Source organism: Pinus tabuliformis, chromosome 6, assembly GCF_031772625.1.
Source record: "Pinus tabuliformis cultivar Carrire ecotype Pingquan chromosome 6, CPIR1, whole genome shotgun sequence".
Taxonomy (NCBI): domain Eukaryota; kingdom Viridiplantae; phylum Streptophyta; class Pinopsida; order Pinales; family Pinaceae; genus Pinus; species Pinus tabuliformis.
In genome coordinates, this window is record NC_142292.1 from 844,558,237 (window position 1) to 844,575,211 (window position 16,975).

Below are 16,975 nucleotides of genomic sequence, written 5' to 3' on the forward strand. Positions count from 1 at the left end.
AGCGATGTCTTTCCATGTTCGACTTCAGAACAATTCTCACATGGATCGACTTGTACTTAGAGTGAAGATCGAACGAGATTGAAGACCCCGGATCTAGTTTCATCCATCCGGGCTGCGATATATATTTAGGAAATATAAAGACATTTGACATGTACATCATTGCAGCAGATGATCATCCTACTCAAAGGATGATAATTTCACCAAAATTATCAGTCTACCATCAGACGATCGTCTGTTCCATGTACAAAAAATGAATTTATAAAGCTGAGCATGGGGATGCCCGCCTCAGCTAGATCATGAAAGCAGTATGAAAAATAATGTATTGTATTGTATCTTATTACAGGTCTCCTCCCAGCAAATGGATGAACTTCGGACCCTCCTGGATAAAGCATTTCACCCGATAAACGGCCTCATACTTTAGGGGGCAACTGTTATAGACATTTTTGTGCCTTGCAACACTAAGCATGAAATGTCAATAATCTAAGGGATCCAAAGTCCCTAAACATGTTGTTCCTACCCCTAGAGGAACAAGGCTAACAAACCACAGCAATTCACAGAAGTTCTCCACCTGAAACTGCTCAAAAACAAGTCAATTCAGGATCATGTCAACTGCTCCACTGACCATCTGCGCTGAATGTCAGTGGCTCCACTGTCTACCTGCGTTGAATGTCAACTCCAACACTAGCTACCTACGCTGAGCGAGTTTGGACATGTGGCAGACTCATTCCTCAAGGTGTCAGAGCCCAAGAAGCTTCCAGAATGACACTTGCCTCAGGGAATTCGACTGGTGATGAGTAAGAGGTTCCAAATCTCCAAGTGGAAGCAAGAACCTCCAAGTGGACTCAAGAACTAACAGAGGGAGAGGACACTAGTCAGATCTCAAGCTGACTCATCCTCTCTCCAAACATCTATATATGGATCTCTCCTCCATGAGATCCAGAGGCTGGAATTTTGTTATTGCAAAGAATTGCTGTTGGTTTGAGACTGGAATCATTGGGTGCTTGATGCTTTAAAGGGAGGTGAAGATAGGAATTCCATTCTGCTGGGAAGGAGATGTTGGATTGGAGCCCTCTGGGTTGTATCTCTTCCTGAACCTTGTTATTTATCAATAAAGCTATCTTGGTTTTCTCCTATATACTGATGTATCTTTGATGTATGATTGCATTAGTGTATTTGATTTACTTCTAATCCTGAATCATTTATGAATATGAATATCTGCCTTTGTGTTGTGTTCTTCTCTTGTCACAAGTAGCTGTTCTCTTGTCGCAAGTAGCTGTTCTCTTGTGATCTTGCAGGAAGGCAAGTAGCTGTTCTCTTGTGGTTTTGCGAGGAGGCAAGTAGCTGTGAACACCCAAAGAGAAGAGGATCTAGATCGAGGGACAAACGGAAGACACCGGTAAGTCCATTGATCTCTCTTCTTTCCCATTTCATAAAGGGAGAAACCAGAATAGCTGTCTCTGTTTGTTGCTAAGGCACTGTCACACCTTAGGTGGATAGGATCGTCCTGCATAGGCATTTTTCCCCACAACAGAGTTCCAGGTTGAAAGGGATCAATCCCAACTCGTCTAGGAACACACAACACAAAGGACATGCATATCTTCTTGTAGAGCAGTCGACACGGATGTGGCAGTCCTAACATAAAAGGTAAGGTAACATGAAAAAAACTCACAGATCAGTCCCAGATGTGTGTGACGGTTGACAAAACAATGTTCAGAGAAAGGTCTATCTCATGTCCGGCAGAGCAATCGACATGGACGGTGACAACATTAACAACATATGTAACACATTAACAACAAGATTCATATAATTGCATGTGAATCATTTCATATACAAGTACGTAAGTTAAACAACATATATCATTAAGGCAACCGGAGTAGTCCAACTACAATAACAACATATGCATGAAAATGTGATGGATTTTATTATATAAAGAAGTGTAAGTCACAATCATACAATACACCATGTAAAACTGCTAGCCCTATCAGTAGAATGTTACATCCACATGCGCCTGGTCCTCCAAAGAGATGTACTAGCTCCGTGTAGTGGAGAAGCCAAGGCGTGCTACAATACTATCCAAGCCTTCTTCAAGATAGTCTTAGTAGAAGGTTGGCTGAGAAAAAGCCCCTACAATGAGTTATGAGGGACTATTTATAGCAAAGGATGGGGTGACCCTTGACATTCCCCTTGTGTTAGTTCAACTACCCTCATGATTCTTCACCTACTCTATAACTGTTACATCCAACTATTGACACTTGACTTACACTTGACATGAGTCAACATTAAAATGCACATTTACTCATGTGAGACAACATGGCTTGAGCAAGCCTTGCAAGACATCACTAACACTCAGTCCGTTGTGGTGAGACCAACTCTTTGACATGCTTGTGATGGTGAAGCTAGTGAGCTGATGCCAAGCTTGGTCGTCTGTGATGGTGTGCATGCACCTCATGGTGACATCTTGCTGAAGCGAACTCTTACCTCCATTGCAACCAGTGCATTGGTTCGGCTCCTTTATCCCGTTATCACTCAGGTTGTTCCCAAAAGTTGTAAGAAAGGGAATACGGCCGAGGTAACCATAGACCGATCTTTTAGATACAGAATATAGCCAATTTGTATCCAGAGAGGGCTCTCTCTTTATGATTTAGCTTTGTTGTTGAAGGTATTAGGCTAGTTATGAAGTTCAAGGGTTTTGTTTTGAGTTTTGGTGGTGAGATTCAATAGAACAGTGAGGTAAGACAGAATAGTTCAGTCCATTGGGCATGATGGAGTCAAAGAAACAGGCTTTCTAAATTTGGTTTCTTCACAGAGGATGGAATCACAGAGCAAGGTAGTCAAACAGGGAACAAATAAAGGCTGGAATCAGATGGAATGAGCTCAAATGGGTGAAGGGCAGTTAAGAATCCTTCAACATATTGAAAGAGGGAAAATGAATGTTTATTGACAAGGAGCAGTTAAGAATTCCTTAGCAAATAAACAACATGAAAAAATCAGGAAATGGGAACAATTAAGAATTCACTGTTTATAATAATTCTAAAGAAAACACAGAGAATAATAAACACTGAAAACAGAGTGCATTTAAGCAAATTCTGAATTAATCTTTTGCTTTATCATTCAGATTATGAAACACAGATGATATAGTAAACCAGAAAACTATAAAACACAAGATATAGGGGACTTATTGATCCGAAGTCTAACTCAATAATTTTGTGACAAGTCCTTTGTTTCAATTCTTCATCTAGTAGGCTAGACAACAGTTGGTTCCAACAGCTTTTTATTCCAAATATTCAACATTACAGCAGAGTCTAGAAAATCTACACATACCCCACCTCTCCAAAACTCTAATGAAGAGGGTATTTATACAACAAAATATGTACAAACTATCTCATAAAAGCTGTGATATAATATCTAGAGTTTAACCTAAGGTGATTTACAAGCAACATAGAAGCGGCTCGAGAAAGATAACTGATGCTGCGCTGGAGGCAGGCCTTTAGGGTTCGGCTTGTAGCTGTCTTCCGATATAGCTCTACGCCGACTGTTTGTCTTTACTGTGCATTAAATTATAATCTGCCTTCTTTAATTCTGTTCTGACATCTTTAATGCTCGTCTGATACACTTTAATGCTGAGATGACCCCTGTTCACCGCTTTTCCTTTGGCCTTTTATGTTTCTGAAAGTCGGCTAGCTAGGGTAACAAAATATCCCAGTATATCTCTGTTTCTTTCTTCTGTAAGCTCAAAAGCCCCTCGGTTTGCTTTCAACTGTGTTTGAAGGAAGAAAATTGTAAAAGGACAACTTGGTAGAGGCTACGAGCTCATTGCTGGAGCTATTTCGGTTCTGGAGGCGATCGAAAAACTGGAACTATGAATATCAGTCGATCTTATGCTTGGAGCGTGCGTGGCGCTATATGCAAAAAAACATAACAAAATGACCCTTTTTTCCTTTTTATTGAACAAAAATGAATTTTGGCGGGAATTTCCAATTTGAAGGACGGATGACATAAGCATGACGTCAATGGGAGTACGGGACAGGTGACGTGGCGGAGGTCATGGTAGGTGACATGGTGGTGACATCAGCAGAGGTTGATGTGGCTGGATGACGTCAGTGGAGGGTGACGTCAGTGGATGACGTCAGCAGATGATGTCAACAAAGGGTCAGCGGGAGGGTGGTCAGCTGTTTTGCCCGCACCGCTTTTGGGGCTGGGCGGTTTCAGGCGGGGAGGGAGCGAGCAGGCCGAGAGCATGACGCGTGGACTTGTACGGGCGGCAATATTGCTGGTTCCCCATGACTTAAACATCGGTCCAAAGGGTGGCGCAATATTGATTATCGGCCGTCAGATGGTGGAGCAGTGATCGAATGGTGGGTGCAATCTGGAGATGGCGGGGGAGTAACGTATGCGGGCCCAATATAATATATGGTGTTTTTAAATGGTATCGGGCGCAACTATATTGTTTCGGGGTTTGGTTATTAATCCACCCAAATAGTGATTAATCCCAAATGGCGCGGGAAGGGTTCTTAATAGATTTCAGATAAACTTATTAATTCCCAAAGAACAGTGATATGGTTATAGTTAACCGGGCGGGAATACTAATAATGCGGAGATTTTTAATGTATTAACATAATACGGGAAGGGGAGCATTTATAAGGGATTTACATATTAAAAATTAGTGTTAATATGACTTTGAAGTGGAAGCGCTAAGTTATATAGCTAAACACTTAGGCTAAAGGGAAAAAAGGAGTTTATATGAGAAATATAGCCATTTTCCCAAGTACAACAGAGTTTTACTCAGGCAACATGTTATGAAATGGAATGAGTGGTTCAAGGATATTAAGCAGATCTTAATACCTTTGGGGGGGAGTTAGTGAATGATTTGGGGAAAGGACATGAAGGGAAATTAGTTATGAAATCTGCCTCTCTTGAGCTCCTCCAAAATATGCGTGCCATAACACTTTGTGATAGAAGTGTAAGTTAACACATTTTTTAGAGACAAAATCAATCACAAGAATGCTTCTGCAACACCATCTAGCTACCCAGCCTACTTTGCCTAACATTTTTTCTTCTTTCTTGGGTGCACTTAGACTGGCAAACCCTTTTCAACTTTTCTTTTCTTTGCATTGTAAGCTTACCTAAGTTTGCACTTATTACTTCCAAGGGCTCAGATTAAGCAGTCAAGCTCCTTTGCTTCTCTACCTATCTACTCATCTGCCAAGATTGAACAGTTTGGCCAGATTTTATTCTCTATCTCTAAAACAGGAAATTCAAACATGAAATGGCCAAGTTTAAGCTGTTTGGCCATTCATCAATTGTGGCATGAAGTTCAACAAGCTGCACACAATGCTTTATTTACAAAAAATGAAATAGTAGTGGCATTTGGACTTGCACACTTTTTTGGTCTTTTTTTTTTTTAATTTGGGGTTCATTTTTTCTCATTTTTTCTTTTGACCATTTTATTCTTTTTACCCTTTGATTTTTATTTTAGGGTATACCCTCTTTACATTTTTTGATTTTTTGATATTATGGAAACCTTTGCAGCAAGGAAAGGATGAACATATTACAGAGCTCAATCAGTCAATCATGAAATATGACACCTATTCCTATAGGAGTATAATAATGGCTCCACTTGGGGATGGCTTTCCCTGGTGGAAAGTCAAGAACAACAGGTCAGATGGCCTTATAAGTAATTTTTGTTGTGCTCTGAAATCTTCCTTTGTTGAATCTAAAAACTGTACAAAAAGGATTATGTAAAATATATACACTATTCTTGAGCTAATTCAAACAACTGCACATCTATTCTGGATAGTCTGCCTGCCAAGAAATGATTTCAAAATTTTCTTCACTTTCCTCCTCATTCTTATGGCTGCAATGAAAAAGCTGATTACTTCTTTCGAGCTGTTGACCCTGAATTTTCTTATGTAAATGTTAGAGTCAGAATATATCAAAAAATTGGATCAAAGTAGTGTTTCAGCATTTGACCATTTACTGGTCCTTCTTCTGTTTCTGTACCATCCAGGCTCTTCAGAAAGTAAGTATTGTTCCCTTGCAATGCCTGAATGATGAATGGCCTTTTCCACAGGAAGTCAAACTTCCCATGCTTTCCTTTGTCTTCTCTCTTGGAATCCCACTTCAGAACTTTGTCTCCAATGTAGAAATCTTCTGCTTTGGTCCTTTTATCAAATATCTTCTTGAGTTTTTCTTGTACCACTTTAGATATTTGGTGCACTTCTTCTCTTGTCTGCTGCAAATGGATGGTCTGATTTATTTTTCTTTGAATGTCATTTGGTTCCACCTGAGCTTCTTGAAGTAATTTCATCACAGGGATTCCTAGAGATGAGGGAAACACAACCTCCATGCCATAAACCAACTCATAAGGGCTAGTTCCAATAGATCTTTTTGTAGTAAGTTTGTCTGCCCATAGTGCATTTGTGAGTTTATTGTGCCATTTTTTCTTGTTCGCTTCCAACAATTTCTTAATAATATTGATTAGGATTTTATTGGAGGACTCATCCATACCATTACCTTGAGGGTAATAGGCTTTGGAATGGCCTAAAGTGATATGGTATTTGTTACAAAAATTCATCATTTTCTTGTACTTGAAAGTAGCAGCATTGTCGGTTATGATCTTTTCAGGACAGCCAAATCTAGACAGTATGTTGGTTTCTAAGAATCCTATAATCACTGTATCATTGGCTTGTCTAGAGGGAATGGCTTCTATCCATTTGGTGAAATAGTCTGTGGCAGTAAGAATCCATTTATGTTGTACAGAAGAGGAAGGATGTATTTCTCTAATGAAGTCCAAACCCCATTGTTGAAAAGGTTTTTAAGTGGAAATTGGTCTCAAGGGTAAGGGTAATAGTTTCCTTTTGCCTTCAAAAATTTGGCATTTGTGGCAAGCAGTGACAAACTTCTTTACATCAGCAAACAAGGTTGGCCAGTAAAATCCAGCCCTTAGGATTTTGTCTGCAGTTGATTTCTAGTAAAGGTGTCCATCACAGTCCCCTGCATGAAATTCTTTGAGAACTTTGTCAACTTCTTCCTTTATTAAACAATTCAATAAAATACATTCATGATTTTCCAAAAGATAACACCATCTAAAATACAGAATTTTGAAGCTTTCATCTTTAAAAATATTTTCTTTGTTTTGGATAACCCTATAGGAGCCTGCAGGTTTAATAATACATGAATTATATCAGTATACCAAGGTGATTCTAAGAAGGCATGGCTGATTTGTGGAGTCGCCATCTCCTGTTCGTTATCCAGTTCATTGATGTCTAGGGCTTGAAAGTTTGTTTCAGTCATGAGTTTAGCTAATCCCTATCCTTTTATGAGCTTTGTAGGTTTTATTTCAATGTCATATTCCAATATTTTAGCAATCCATTTACCTTGTTTGCCTTCAATTCCATCCTCAGTCAAGATGTTTTTGACAACAACATTTGGCACATAAGCTATTACATGTGGGTATAGTATATAGACTCTAAAGTCTTGAATAGCTTTCACAAGTGCATAGGCTTGTTTTTCCATGATTTTGTAATTCAGAGGAGCATCTCTAAGTGCTATACTAAAAAAGGCTATGGGTTTTTCACATCCTTGATCATCTTTTTGCAGTAAAACTGCTGCTATAGTGTGTTCTGATGCAAATGAGAAAATTATGAAGTTTTTGTCGAACTTTGGACTTGTAAGGACTAGGGTTCTGGTCAATGCCATTTTGATTTCTTCAAATGCTTGTTTGGCTTCTTCTATCCATTTAACCTTTGAATTCTTTTTTAACATATTGTTCAGCAATCTAATTAATTCAGCCAGATTAGATATGAATCTTCTCAAAAAGTTAATCTTCCCTAAGAAAGCTTGAAGTTCTTTGACATTTCTGGGGTGGGATATTTGCAGAATGGGTTCTATTCTAGCAGGATCAATTCTGATGCCATCTTTGGAGATGATATGGCCTAACAGTTTGCCTTCTTCTAGACCAAACAAAAAAATTTTGGGATTTAATGAAATACCATATTCTCTGCATTTTAAAAACACTTGTCTCAAATGATCTAAATGTTGTTGGTCTGATTTAGAAAATGCAGTGAGGTCATCTAGATATACAACCAAGAAATCATGAATCTCTTTTGCAAAAGCTATGTCCATTGCTCGTTGAAAGGTTGCCCCTGCATTCTTAAGTCCGAATGGCATTTTAACATATTTGAATATACCCCATGGTGTTGTAAACACAGTCTTTTCTTCATCATTAGGATGAACTAGAATCTGATTAAAACCTGAAAACCCATCCAAAAGTGAAATCCTAGAAGCACCTACTACCCTTTGTAAAATATGATCCATCTTGGGTAAAGGGTAGTTGTCCTTCAAAGATACCTTGTTTAAATTTCTTAAGTCAACACATAATCTGATTTCTCCTGTTTTCTTCCTTGTAGGCACTAAATTAGATACCCACTCTGAAAATATGATTGGTGCAATTATCCTTGCATCATGCATTCGTCTGATTTCTTTTTTAATTAAAGGACGCAGTACAGGGTTGATTCTTCTGAGCTTTTGTTTAAATGGTTTTGATTTTCCTTGAGGGGTATTGTATGCTGAATCACAGAGGTGTCATAAAATTTTAGGTCTTCATAGCTCCAGGCAAAAACATCTTGGAATTCTTTGATCAGTTCAACATATTTAAGCTTTTGATCAGGGGGCAAAGATTTGGACAATTTTACTATTTTTGGGTTCTGTTCATTTCCTATGTTGTAGTCTTCAATGTCTACTTTTGGAGGTTTCATTTGGAGTTTTTTTGGAATATCGTTGAAATCAAAGAGATCTTCCAAAGGAGTCAATCCTTTGGGCAAATGATTGTCTTTTAAATTGATAATTTCAGATTCTCCTTCAATAATCTCATCAACATCTGTTTCTTTAAGATCTTGTATTTCCTCTTTGGTAAATTTTGTTGGATGAAGCATTTGAATGGCATTTTCTGCTGAAATTTCTGTTTCTATCTGATTTGTTGGATCAAAGTCGCTGACTGTATCTCCATCTTTGTTAGTGCTGAAAAATTCTTCTTCCAGTGTTAAAAAACTGTTGATCTAATTATCACTGTCAAACACTTGCCAGTTCTTTACATTATCAGGTATGGCTGGCCTGTGTCTAATTTCTGCTGTGAATTGATGATTTGGTTCAAATGGCAATTTACAGGTGCTGGCAAACATTGCTAGGCTATGAGCTTGCAAGTTATGTTTTCTTGGGATTTTGGCAAGCTGAGTTTCCAAAAATGTGTTGAGGATCTCTATGGCTGTCCCTCTGTACTCTCTCAATCTAGGATCATTTGTCAAGAACTTCCATTTTATCTGCTGAATGATCAGATCAGAATCTCCTAGGACTGACACTCTAGTTGCTCCCAATTTTTTGACCAGTTTAAGACCTAGCAACAGAGCTTCATATTCAACCATACTATTAGTGCATCTAAAGTTCAACTTGTAGGCATGGCCTTCAGCATGATTGTTTTGTAGATTGTGCACCCAAACTCCTACTCCTGCTCCTAATTTGTTCACAGAACCATCAAACTCTAAGTACCAAAGTATTTCATGTTTATAATTAGCACCTGGAGTGTCAAGGATTTGTTCAATAAGGAGATCTGGCTTTTCAGTTCCTTCTGGTTTATCTGACGTGTCATGATTTTCAGAAATTTGTTGGATTCAGACACTGGACTTTTTGTTTGCAACTTTTTCTGTTTCAACTGCCAGAACTTTTATTGCATGTGGGGGATCAATTTCAGCATTGTAAAGGATAAAATAATCCATATCTGAATGTACTGAGTATATAGGGAAATTTTGAGGTTTCTCTTGACTACTTACTACATACTTCATTAAGGTTTCTCTGTACAGTCTCTTTGGTTGACCAAACACTGAAATAGTAGCGTAGGGCATGTCCAACTATAGAGATCCTTGAAGCTTTGCACCCCAAGATCTAGATAATAACATGCCATACTTTGGTGGAATATCAGCTACTACTATGTCCATTAAGATGGTTTTGGCAGGATATTGGACTAGTGACACACATAAATCTTTGATTAAACCCAAACATTTGACCTGACTTGAATCAAAAAAGAAAAGGTCTTTATATGGTCTGGTGATGTCAAGGTCAAGTCTCTCCATTACAGATTTAGGCATTAAGTTATGAGAAGCACCGAAGTCAAACATGGCATTATGGAGTATTTTATCATGTATGTTGAAATCCACATAGAAAGGAGGAACTTCTCCTTCTGTTGTTTTTCCATTGACTTCAGGGCCAAATATCAGTTCAGGCTGGTCATTTAAAACATTTACTGAATCTTCGTTCACATAAATTTTGAGTGATCTGCTGATTTGACTTTTGTAGACATCATGTTTAGCTAATTCTGATAATGGAACAACTATCTTTAGTTTGCCTACTTCTGTCTCAAAATTGAAAGGTTTCTCGGTCTAAGTTTTTGTAATTCGGACAGCTGAATTTTCTGTATTTTTCTCTTTTTCAGGAGTGGATTTAAGGGCTGGGTTTGTTTCCAAATCAAGTTCTAGAGGCTCTTCTTCTTTTCCTTTAGTAGGAATAGTAGTGGAAGGTTTTCTATTAGGTGGCTAATTGTCTGATATGTCTTCAACAATTGGGTTGTTAGGGTTAGGATCTGTTTTAGAAAGAATATGTATAGGGGGGCAGTGACCTTACCTTTGTTGGGCTGCTTGGTATCTTTCTGTTTGCTTATTTCAGGGACATCTATCCTTCTGCTCCTCAGATTGTATTGTTTGTCGACCTCATAAATGGTTGTGTCGTATCCCTTCCTAAAGTCAAATGATTCACCTGACTGAGTCTGGAATTGTTTCACAATGTGAGCTTCTTGATCCTCTTGGGTCAAGAAAACTTGTTGTTCATTGTTGAGTCCCATCAGATTAATTTGAGTGTCTTCTGTTGGTTCATCAGAAGTTGAGGCTTCAGCATAATTTTCTTGAAATGGGGGCCTAATATTTTGGTCAAGCCCTGTCTTTTCGATGTTAGGATTTTGGTTCTTCCTGAAATTTGGATTTCTCCCAGAATTTCTTGGTTGACCATCCCAAGGGGATTTTCTCTCGATCGTTTCTACTCTATCTCCAAGACTGTCCATTCCTTTAATAATGGCATCTAATTTCTGTTCAAAGGCAGAAGGTTCTTCTTTGAAAGGTGTCCTTCTTTCAGCTATGGCTCTAGATCGTTTAGATATCAGGTTGGTCTCAACACTGACAGCTATACTCTGCATTTCTTCTAAGTTTCGAGGAGCTCTTTCCCTAAGGTTGTATGCCATATCATAATCAAATGCATCAGGGAATTTGATCAAGGCCAAATCTGGAGGAGGTCTGAGATTTTGAGGAATAGCATTGTAGATATTATTGAATCTGGTACAGTAATCTTGGACAGTTTCTTGTGTGCCTCTTCTTAGATTTTCATATTCTGATAAAATGTGGAGAGGATCTTTTTTCTTTTCCCATCTGTTCAAGAAGGTTTGATAAAGAGCTTGTGGGTCATTAATACTGTTTGCAGGAAGGGCTCTAAACTAGGTTCTAACATCTGCAGTTATACTTTGAACAAATACTTGCATTTTGACATCATCGTCATCAATCTCATAGTTTTCAAAATAGTCGGTCATTTTCTTGGTATGCTGTTGAGCTATGTAAGTGCCAATACCATCAAAATAGGCGATTTTACTTTGATAATCTTGGGGCATAGCCCCTGGATTTGCAGGTAAGTTTAGAGGAGTATATCGGTTTTCCATGATTGCAGAAGTAGATGTGACAACTAGAGGAGTATGGATAACAATGGGAATGAGAGTTGTATATGGAGGAGTGGAAAGGGTGGTTTGAGGTGCTGATGGTGAACTTGGAGAAGCTGTAGTAATCACAGAAAGTTATGGTTTTCTTTCAAAGTTAAGCTCAGACTTAATGCAGTTCTGCAAATGTTTGTCAAGCTGTAAAGTAGCAGAATTTCCTTGACTCTCTTGGCTGCTAAGAATCCTAGGAATCAGATTATGATTTTCAAACACAGGTGGGGCATTAGGATCAGGATTTGATCTGGTGTAATGAATCTTTTCTGAAGCCAGTTTCTAGGTATGTTTTTGGTTTTTCTTGGAATAGGTTTGGCAATACAACTTTAACAGTATTTTCTAGGAGGTTTTAGATGTGGGAGTTTTAAACTTTCCTGAAGATTTATTTTAAAGAAGGAACTGATCAAGTATTTGGAACTAGATGTTCAATACATAAACTAGACCAAAGATAGACTAAAGTAGCATTTATTTACTTCTGCAATTGCAAAGCAACAACAGTTTCAAAGGCTACCTGGCTAAATTTAGGCTCCATCTGTAGCTTATACAGAAAACAGTAGAAACAAACAATTATTCAGGTCCCCAATGGAGTCGCCAATGATGTTATCACTCAAGTTGTTCCAAAAAGTTGTAAGAAAGGGAATACGTCCGAGGTAACCACAGACCGATCTTTTATATACAGAATCTAGCCAATATGTATCTAGAGAGGGCTCTCTCTTTATGATTTAGCTTTGTTGTTGAAGGTATTAGGCTAGTTATGAAGTTCAAGGGTTTTGTTTTGAGTTTTGGTGGTGAGATTCAATAGAACAGTGAGGTAAGACAGAATAGTTCAATCCATTGGGCATGATGGAGTCAAAGAAACAGGCTTTCTAAATTTGGTTTCTTCACAGAGGATGGCATCACAGAGCAAGGTAGTCAAACAGGGAACAAATAAAGGCTGGAATCAGATGGAATGAGCTCAAATGGGTGAAGGGCAGTTAAGAATCCTTCAACATATTGAAAGAGGGAAAATGAATGTTTATTAACAAGGAACAGTTAAGAATTCCTTAGCAAATAAACAACATGAAAGAATCAGGAAACAGGAGCAATTAAGAATTCACTGTTTATAATAATTCTGAAGAAAACACAGAGAATAATAAAGACTAAAAACAAAGTGCAGTTAAGCAAATTCTGAATTAACCTTTTGCTTTATCATTCAGATTATGAAACACAGATGATATAGTAAACCAGAAAATTGTAAAACACAAGATATATGGGACTTATTGATCCAGAGTCTGACTCAAGAATTCTGTGACAAGTCCTCTGCTTCAATTCTTCATCCAGTAGGCCAGACAACAGTTGGTTCCAACAGCTTTTTATTCCAAATATTCAGCATTACAGTAGAGTCTAGAAAATCTACACATACCCCACCTCTCCAAAACTCTAATGAAGAGTATATTTATACAACAAAATATGTACAAACTATCTCATAAAAGCTGTGAAATAATATCTAGAGTTTAACCTAAGGTGATTTACAAGCAACATAGAAGTGGCTCGAGAAAGATAACTGATGTTGCGCTGGAGGCAAGCCTTTAGGGTTCGGCTTGCAGCTGTCTTCTGATATAGCTCTGCGCCGACTGTTTGTCTTTACTGTGCATTAAATTCTGATCTGCCTTCTTTAATTCTGTTCTAACATCTTCAATGCTCGTCTGATACACTTAAATGCTGAGATGACCCCTGTTCACCGCTTTTCCTTTGGCCTTTTATGTTTTTGAAGGTCGACTGGCTAGGGTAACAAAATATCCCTGTATATCTCTGTTTCTTTCTTTTGTAAGCTCGGAAGCCCCTCGGTTTTCTTTCAACTGTGTTTGAAGGAAGAAAATTGTAAAAGGACAACTTGGTAGAGGCTGCGAGCTTGTTGCTGGAGCTATTTCGGTTCTAGAGACGGTCGAAAAACTGGAACTATGAACATCAGTTGATCTTATGCTTGGAGCGTGCGTGGCGCTATATGCAAAAAAACGTAACAAAATGACCCTTTTTTCCTCTTTATTGAACAAAAATGAATTTTGGCAGGAATTTCCGATTTGAAGGAAGGATGATGTAAGCATGACATCAGCAGGAGTATGGGACAGGCGACATGGCGGAGGTCGTGGCAGGTGACATGGTGGTGTTGTCAGCAGAGGGTGATGTGGCTGGATGACGTCAGCGAACGGTGACATCAGCAGATGACGTCAGCAAAGGGTCAACGGGAGGGTGGTCAGCTGTTTTGCCTGCATCGCTTTTGGGGCTAGGCAGTTTCGGGCGGGGATGGAGCGAGCAAGCCGAGAGCATGACGCGTGGACTTGTATGGGCGGCAATACCACCGGTTCCCCGTGACTTAAACATCGGTCAAAAGGGTGGCGCGATATTGATTATCAGCCGTCGGATGGTGGAGTGGTGATCGAACGGTGGGCACAATCTGGAGATGGTGGTGGGGTAACGTATGTGGGCCCAATATAATATACGGTGTTTTTAAATGGTATCGGGTGCAACTGTATTGTTTCTGGGTTTGGTTATTAATCCACCCAAATAGTGATTAATCCCAAATGGCGCGGGAAGGGTTCTTAATAGATTTCAGATAAACTTATTAATTCCCAAAGAACAGTGATATGGTTATAGTTAACCGGGGCGGGAATACTAATAATGCGGGGATTTTTAATGTATTAACATAATACAGGAAGGGGAGCTTTTATAAGGGATTTACATATTAAAAATTAGTGTTAATACGACTTTGAAGTGGAAGTGCTAAGTTATATGGCTAAACACTTAGGCTAAAGGGAAAAAAGGAGTTTAAATGAGAAATATAGCCATTTTCCCAAGTACAACAGAGTTTTACTCAGGAAACATGTTATGAAATGGAATGAGTGGTTCAAGCATATTTAAGCAGATCTTAATACCTTTGGGGGGGAGTTAGTGAATGATTTAGGGAAAGGACATGAAGGGAAATTAGTTATGAAATCTACCTCTCTTGAGCTGCTCCAAAATATGCTTGCCATAGCACTTTGTGATAGAAGTGTAAGTTAACACATTTTTTAGAGACAAAATCAATCACAAGAATGCTTCTGCAACACCATCTAGCTACCCAGCCTACTTTGCCTAACATTTTTTCTTCTTTCTTGGGTGCACTTAGACTGGCAAACCCTTTTCAACTTTTCTTTTCTTTGCATTGTAAGCCTACCTAAGTCTGCACTTATTACTTCCAAGGGCTCATATTAAGCAGTCGAGCTCCTTTGCTTCTCTACCTATCTACTCATCTTCCAAGATTGAACAGTTTGGCCAGATTTTATTCTCTATCTCTAAAACAGGAAATTCAAACATGAAATGGCCAAGTTTAAGATGTTTGGCCATTCATCAATTGTGGCATGAAGTTCAACAAGCTACACACAATGATTTATTTACAGAAAATGAAATAGTAGTGGCATTTGGACTTGCACACTTTCTTGGTCTTTTTTTTAATTTGGGGTTCATTTCTTCTCATTTTTTCTTTTGACCATTTTATTCTTTTTACCCTTTGATTTTTCTTTTAGGGTATACCCTCTTTACATTTTTTAATTTTTTGATTTTTTGATAATATGGAAACCTTTGCAGCAAGGAAAGGATGAACATATTACAGAGCTCAATCAGTCAATCATGAAATATGACACCTATTCCTATAGGAGTATAACACATCCAACTCGTCTACTAACATGTGCATGGTCTTCTTGGGACGATTGAACCAGAAACACACTGATGCATAGTTTTTGTGTTGATCCTCAAGTGTGTGTTGGTGGTCATGCGCATCAACTTGCTGAAGTGCATGTTCAGCCCCAGTTGGACTTGTTTCTTGTCTTCGCCTTGGTGAGTGTGTTGAATGGGCTGGATTTCATGTGTGTGCTCAATGACATGAATGTTGCTAGATCCTTTGCATGCGATCAACAACACTTCTAACCATGTTTGCTATGTGTCCACTGCTAGGATGGATCCTTAACTTGTATGTGCAGTTATATCCTTGAGTGCATGTTGCGCCCACTGCTATTCCTGTTCCTACTACAACTCATTGGTCTATCTTTGCAGCTTCATGTTCTTCCTGAGTTGCTGCTTCGGCACATGCAAATCCTTCTTTGTTCTATCTTTTGCCTTCACACGATCTCCATGTCACATCATCACTTCATAGCCTGAGTCTCCAAAGTTGCTTTCATTATCAGTGGATCTACTTGATCTTACAACTTTGCTCCACCTCTATGTTTTCAACAACCATCCTCTTGCATCCGTTGGGTTCACTGCATTCGGTATGCTACCTTCAGCTATTGTTCATGATGCTGCTCACTGTGATGCTGCTACTTGATGTCCTTGTCCATGAAGAACTTGATGTCTTCATGAATAGGTAAGCCCATGGACACTTGATTGACTACATCCCCAAGCGTGCTCTGAATGGTGTCTTCGTCTCTACCCTCTTGGAAACCATTGTACATGTACTGCTGAGAGGTAGATGAAAACCTGTCGTACCTGGAGACATGGAAAAACTCATAACAAGCAATCTATTAGTTGAAAACCAAAATGAACATGAGAACTGACCTGCAACATACCTGGGTGAATGATCATGAAGGTTGCGCAATTTCAACCGAGAGGTCAGGAGACCGACTGCCAAGACTGCACAAGGCACAGTCCAGGATGCTGGGAGACTAGCTAACTGTTGTAACTGCAAAATGCACAATCTTCTAGCTCGGAAAGACTGCTAGCCCAGGGACAAATTTGCGCAAATTTTTTTGCCAAGCAGCCACTAACCTCCAGAAATGTGCAATTCAGTCCAAGAGGCCAGTGCTGGGCTAGATTGCACAAATCTGGAGATGAAGGTGAGCCTTCCTTCTCCATATTACGCAATGTAGCCTTGGTGAAGGCAGAGACCGGGCCAAGGTTGGCTCGACTCGCCGATGGGAAACTGAAAGCAAGTAATTCGATGAAATGCATGGAAACACTAAGCGATAGCAGAAGTGATAAACAGTGCATGAAAAACATGAATGGAGGATTGAGCAAACAAATCAGCATGCATGTGGGTGAGGCCATTCGCCGATTGGGAAAACATCCGTGCAAAACAGTTTCATGCATGCGACAACAGTGAGATAGAAACGAAAATTGAAACAGAGCCAGGAAAAGGTAGAATATATGTAAACGATAGTAGGTGTT